The sequence below is a fragment of the Arachis ipaensis genome, chromosome B4 (genome assembly GCF_059453495.1).
Source record: "Arachis ipaensis isolate K30076 ecotype BB chromosome B4, ASM5945349v1, whole genome shotgun sequence".
Taxonomy (NCBI): domain Eukaryota; kingdom Viridiplantae; phylum Streptophyta; class Magnoliopsida; order Fabales; family Fabaceae; genus Arachis; species Arachis ipaensis.
The window spans coordinates 44868849-44875842 of NC_142439.1; positions in this window are offsets into that span (position 1 = coordinate 44868849).

Here is a 6994-nt window from a genome sequence, read left to right on the forward strand (position 1 = left end):
ATTTTGAAAATTTCAAAATTATGAAAGAAAAAATGAAAAAGATTTGATTTTTGAAAAAGATTTGAAAAAGATAGAATTTTTAAATTGAAAATTTGATTTGACTTATAAGAAACAACTAAATTTAAAAACTTTTTGACTAAATCAAACCAAATTTTCGAAAATTTTATGAGAGAATAAGAGAAAGATATTTTTTTGATTTTTGAATTTTTAATGAAGAAAGAGAAAAACAACAAAAAAACTCAAAACATGAAAATTATGAATCAAAACACATGATGCATGCAAGAACACTTTGAATGTTAAGATGAACATCAAGAACACTTTGAATGTCAAGATGAACACCAAGAACTTATTTTTGAAAATTTTTAAGAGAAGGAAAACATGCAAGACACCAAACTTAGAAATTTTCAAACTTTAAACACTAACAAATTGAAAATGCATATGGAGAACAAGAAAAGACACAAAATAAGAAAATGCAAAGATCAAACAAAGAAGATCATCAAGAACAACTTGAAGATCATGAAGAATACCATGCATGAGTTTTCGAAAATTAAAGAAAATTATAAAAGCATGCAATTGACACCAAACTTAAAATTTAACACAAGACTCAAACAAGAAACATCAAATTTTTGGGTTTTTTTTATTTTATTTACAAATTTTTTGGGTTTTTTTTTCGAAAATTAATTGGAAAAGAAAAATAAGGATTTCAAAATTTTTAATGAGAATTCCAGGAATCATGCAATGTTAGTCTAAAGCTCCGGTCCAGGAATTAGACATGCCTTACTAGCCAGCCAAGCTTTCAGTGAAAGCTCCGGTCCAAAACACTAGACAAGGCCAATGGCCAGCCAAGCTTCAGCATACATAGTTCAAGCATGTGAAGAAGAACCCTCAGTCCAAAAGAATTTGGACATGACTTTACAGCCAGCCAGGATTCAACATTTCCCATGAAATTATAGAATTCCTTCTTAAAAAATTCTGAAGAACATAAATTAATTAAAATAATTTTTTTTGAAATTTTTCGAAAATAAAATGTAAAAAGCTTAAACATAAAATAAAATTACCTAATCTGAGCAACAAGATGAACCGTCAGTTGTCCAAACTCGAACAATCCCCGGCAACGGCGCCAAAAACTTGGTATGCAAAATCGTGATCGTTCATTCCTTGGTAACGACGTCAAAAACTTAATACGCACGTTCATAATTTTAGTTCTTTGTCACAACTTCGCACAACTAACCAGCAAGTGCACTGGGTCGTCCAAGTAATAAACCTTACGTGAGTAAGGGTCGATCCCACGGAGATTGTCGGCTTGAAGCAAGCTATGGTCACCTTGTAAATCTCAGTCAGGCGGATTCAAATGGTTATAGAGTTTTAATAATTAAAAGATAAATAAAATGTAAAATAGGATAGAGATACTTATGTAATTCATTGGTGAGAATTTCAGATAAGCGTATAGAGATGCTTTTGTTCCTCCTGAACCTCTGCTTCCTGCTGTTGATGAGCGGATATTTTATATGCTTTTTGGGGTTAATTTCATATAGTTTTTAGTATGTTTTAGTTAGTTTTTAGTTTATTTTCATTAGTCTCTAGGAAAAATTCATATTTCTGGACTTTACTATGAGTTTGTGTGTTTTTCTGTAATTTCAGGTATTTTCTGGCTGAAATTGAGGGAGCTGAGCAAAAATCTGATTCAGGTTGAAAAAGGACTGCTGATGCTGTTGGATCCTGACCTCTCTGCACTTGGAATGAAATTTCTAGAGCTACAGGAGTCCAATTGATGCGCTTCCAATTGCGTTGGAAAGTATACATCCAGGGCTTTCCAGCAATATATAATAGTCTATGCTTTTCTCAAGGATAAATGACGTAAACTGGCGTTCAACGCTAGTTCCATGTTGCAGTCTGGCGTCCAGCGCCAGAAACAGGTTATAAGTTGGAGTTCAACGCCAGAAACAGGTTACAACCTGGCGTTGAACGCCCAAAACAGCCCAGGCACGTGAAAAGCTTTAGTCTCAGCCCCAGCACACACCAAGTGGGCCCCATAAGTGGATTTCTGCACTATCTATCATAGTTTACTCATTTTCGGTAAACCTAGGTTACTAGTTTAGTATTTAAACAACTTTTAGAGATTTATTTTGTATCTCATGACATTTTAGATCTGAACTTTGTAATCTCTGACGGCATGAGTCTCTAAACTCCATTGTTAGGGGTGAGGAGCTCTGCTGTGTTTTGATGAATTAATGCAACTATCTCTGTTTTCCATTCAAACATGCGTGTTCCTATCTAAGATATTCATTCGCGCTTAATTATAGAGAAGGTGATGATCCGTGACATTCATCACCTTCCTCAATCCATGAACGTGTGTCTGACAACCACCTCCGTTCTACATCAGATTGAATGAGTATCTCTTAGATTCCTTAATCAGAATCTCCGTGGTATAAGCTAGAATCCATTGGCAGCATCCTTGAGAAACCGGAAAGTCTAAACCTTGTCTGTGGTATTCCGAGTAGGATTTTGGGATTGGATGACTGTGACGAGCTTCAAACTCGCGAGTGCTGGGCGTAGTGACAGACGCAAAAGGATAGTAAATCCTATTCTGGTATGATCGAGAACCTACAGATGATTAGCCGTGCGGTGACAGCGCATCTGGACCATTTTCACTGAAAGGAAGGATGGTAGCCATTGACAACGGTAATCCACCAACACACAGCTTGCCATAGGAGGGACGTGCGTGCATGAAGAATAAAATAGGGAGAAAGCAGAGATTCAAAAGACAAAGCATCTCCAAAACTCCAACATATTCTCATTTACTGCATAACAAGTATTTATTTCATGCTCTTTTATTCCTCGTAATTCAATTTGATAAGTGAATTGTTTTCCTGACTAAGAGTTACAAGGTAACCAGAGATTGCTTCAAGCCAACAATCTCCGTGGGATTCGACCATTACTCACGTAAGGTATTACTTGGACGACCCAGTGCACTTGCTGGTTAGTTCTGCGGAATTACATAGTGTGAAGTAATTTTCGTGCACCAGCTGTCTTCATCCAATCATTCCTACTCCTTTCCATGGCAAGATTTATGTAGGGCATCACCGTTGTCAATGGCTACATCCCGTCTTCTCAGTGAAAATGGTCCAAAATGCGCTGTCACCGCACGACTAATCATCTGTCGGTTCTCGATCATACTGGAATAGGATTCAGTAATCCTTTTGCGTCTGTCACTACGCCCAGCACTCGCGAGTTTGAATCTCGTCACAACCATCCCTTCCCAGATCCTACTCGGAATACCACAGACAAGGTTTAGACTTTCCGGATCTCAAGAATGGCCGCCAATAATTCTAGCCTATACCACAAAGACTCTGATCTCACGATCAGGAGGCTAAGAGATACACATTCAAGCTTGTTTGCATGTAGAACGAAAGTGTTTGTCAGGCACACGTTTATAAGTGAGAATGATGATGAGCGTCACATAATCATCACATTCATCATGTTCTTTTGTGCGAATGAATATCTTGGAGAAGAAATAGGCTTGAATTGAATGGAAAAACAATAGTACTTTGCATTAATTCATGAGGAACAACAGAGCTCCACACCTTAATCTATGGTGTGTAGAAACTCTACCGTTGAAAATACATAAGAACAAGGTCTAGGCATGGCCGAATGGCCAGCCTCCCTAAATGGCATATGAATTCGAAAATTGGGAAAAGACCTCTAGTACAATAGTAAAGAGTTCTATTTATCCTAAACTAGTTACTAGGGTTACAGAAATAAGTAAATGATGCAAAAATTCACTTCCAGGCCCACTTGGTGTGTGCTTGGGCTGAGCATTGAAGCTTTCACGTGTAGAGGTCTTCCTTGGAGTTGAACGCCAGTTTGTAACCTGTTTCTGGCGTTTAACTCTGCTTTGCAACCTGTTTCTGGCGTTTACCTCCAGAATAGGGCAGAGAACTGGCGTTGAATGCCAGTTTACGTCATCTAAACTCGGGCAAAGTATGAACTATTATATATTGATGGAAATCCCTAGATGTCTACTTTCCAACGCAATTAAGAGCGCACCATTTGGACTATTGTAGCTCCAGAAAATCCACTTTGAGTGCAGAGAGGTCAGAATCCAACAACATCTACAGTCCTTCTTCAACCTCTGAATCTGATTTTTGCTCAAGTCCCTCAATTTCTGCCAGAAATTACCTGAAATCACAGAAAAACACACAAACTCATAGTAAAGTCCAGAAATTTGAATTTTATTTAAAAACTAATAAAAATATATTAAAAACTAACTAAATCATACTAAAAACTATGTAAAAACAATGCCAAAAAGCGTATAAATTATTCGCTCATCACCAAGTGACGCGTACGCGTGATCCACGCATACATGTCGATTCTCGCACGTGACTTCATTAAAGTGAAAATGCTGGGGGTAATTTCTGGGCTTCCCAGGCCCAAATCCAACTCATTTTGAGGTTATTATATGCAGAAACCAAGAGGAGTCTAAGAGGGGGAAGTCATAATTGAATTTTGGAGGGAATGCTTTAGTTAGTTTCTAGAGAGAGAAGCTATCTCTTGTCTCTAGAATTAGGTTAGATATAGATTAGAATTTCTTAGATCTAGGTTTAATTCTAGCTTTCATCTACTTTTCCTTTTCAATTTCTTGTTCCTCTACCTTTCCTCTCTCTAGTTTTGTATTTCATTCTTGTAATTGTTCACTTGTTGTTGATGCACTTTTGTTTCTTCTATTTCTATTTTAATGCAATTTATGTTTGATTTCCTTTATTGTTGAATTGCTTGTTGTTAATTCTTTGCAATTAATAGTTGTAAATTTACTTTTTTTGCAATTTTATCTTGCTTTCCTTATGTGCCTTCCAAGTGTTTGATTAAATGTTTGGAAGAATGTTAGAGTAGATTTTTCTTCTCTTGGCTTTGGTTGAGTAATTGGAGACTCTTGAATTATCAAACTCCTTTGTTGATTGATGATTGAAAGTTGCTAGTTGATTTAAATTCCACTAACTCTAGTCTTTCCTTAGAAGTTGACTAGGACTTGAGGATCCAAGTTGATTTATCCACTTGACTTTCCTTCATTGTTAGAGGTTGACTAAGTGGGAGCAATGGACAATTGATGTCACAATTGATGATGATAATGAGAATAGGACTTCCAATTCTCATTCCTTGCTAAGAGCTTTCTTAACTATTAGTTTTATTCTTGTAATTTACGGCTGTTAGTTTTATTCTTGCAATTTACTTTTCTTGTTCCTTATTCAAAACCCCAAAATATACATCTCATAACCAATAACAAGAACACTTCCCTATAATTCCTTTGAGAGACGATCCGAGGTTTGAATACTTCAGTTATTATTTTTAGGTGTTTGTTACTTGTGACAACCAAATTTTTCATGAAAGGATTATTTGTTGGTTTAGAAACTATACTAGCAACGAGATTCCATTTGTGAAATTCTTTACCATAAAAAATTCGCTCATCAATATATGAGTCTCTGTTAATCAGAACTCCAGCCTCTTTGCACAAGCAAAAGATAAGGTGTGGATAGGCCAATTTGGCTTGAGTTGACATCCTATTTGCAACCTTGTACAACTCAAAGGGGATTAATTGGTGGACTTCCACCTCATTCCCCATCATGATGCAGTGAATCATCACAGCCCTTCTAATGGTGACTTCAGAGTGGTTGCTAGTGGGGAGTATGGAACGCCCAATGAAATCCAGCCAACCCTTAGCAACTGGTTTGAGATACAATCTTCTCAATTGGTTTGGTTTACCTTTTATGTTATTGATCCACTAAGTTCCAGGTAGACATATGTCTTCTAGCACCCTTCTATTAAAGGATTATGGATCATCCCTTTGTGGAAGTAATTTAAAGATCTCTCTCACCTTGTCAGGATGAAAATAGAGAGTCTTTCTTCGGACCATGGTGCGAAAAGTATGGAACCCTTGTCCATCTCCCTTTTGCTTATCTGTCATCCACAGATTTGCATAGAATTCATGAACCATTGTTATTCCAACATTGGTCACAGGATCGGCCAGGGTCTCTCAGCCTCTCTTTTGAAACTTCTCTTGGATCTCCGGGTACTCATCTTCGTTTAATTCGAATTTGGCCTCCGGGATCACTATCTTCTTGCACATTATTTTTGTAATAATGTTCTTCATGCTGCTTGGTATAGAATCTGAAAGGTTTGAAAATAGCTGTTGGGTTATCTTCTTTGCTTCTTAAAGTGGGTTTTCAATTTTTTAGAGCCATGGAATTCGAATAGAGTGAGAAAGTAAGGCTCATTCAAATGGGATGTAGATGAAGGAGTGTGTGGGGTGAATGATATATATAGGGAGGGGTAGGGTGGGTTTTCGAAATTTAATTAGATAAAAGATAAAGAAGATATGATTCACACTTTGGTAAATGATAGAAAAAGATGAGTTTTGAAATTTGTTTAATTATCAAAGATATGAAAAAGATACAAAAGATAAGATAGAAAGTATGGAGGGTACATAAAAGATTTTAAAGTTTATTAAAAGATTTGAAAAAGAATTGCAGAAGATATGAAATTTTGAAAAAGATTTGAAAAAGAATTGAGAAAGATTTGAAAAGATTTTAAATTTGAAAAGGAATTTGAAATTGAAAGATGATGGTTGAAAGAATCTTGTTTGAAAGATATGATTAAAAAGATAAGAATTGGAAAAGATATGTTTTGAAAAAGTCAAAAACCTCCCCTACCTTTGTTGGGCGTTGAATGCCCAAAATACCCCCATTCTGGCGTTCAACGCCAACCTTATGCTCCCCCTGGGCGTTGAATGCCCAGACAGTCCCTCCTGGCTAGCATTCAACGCCAGCTTGCCACTCCTCTTTGGGCGTTGAACGCCCAACCAGTGCTCCCTGGCCGGCGTTCAATGCCAGTCTTGCTTCCCCCTTTAGGGCGTTGAACTCCATGCCAGTGTCCCCTAGCTGGTGTTCAACGCCGGCTTGCTGCTCCTAGAGGGTGTTGAACGCCAACCAATGTCCCCTGG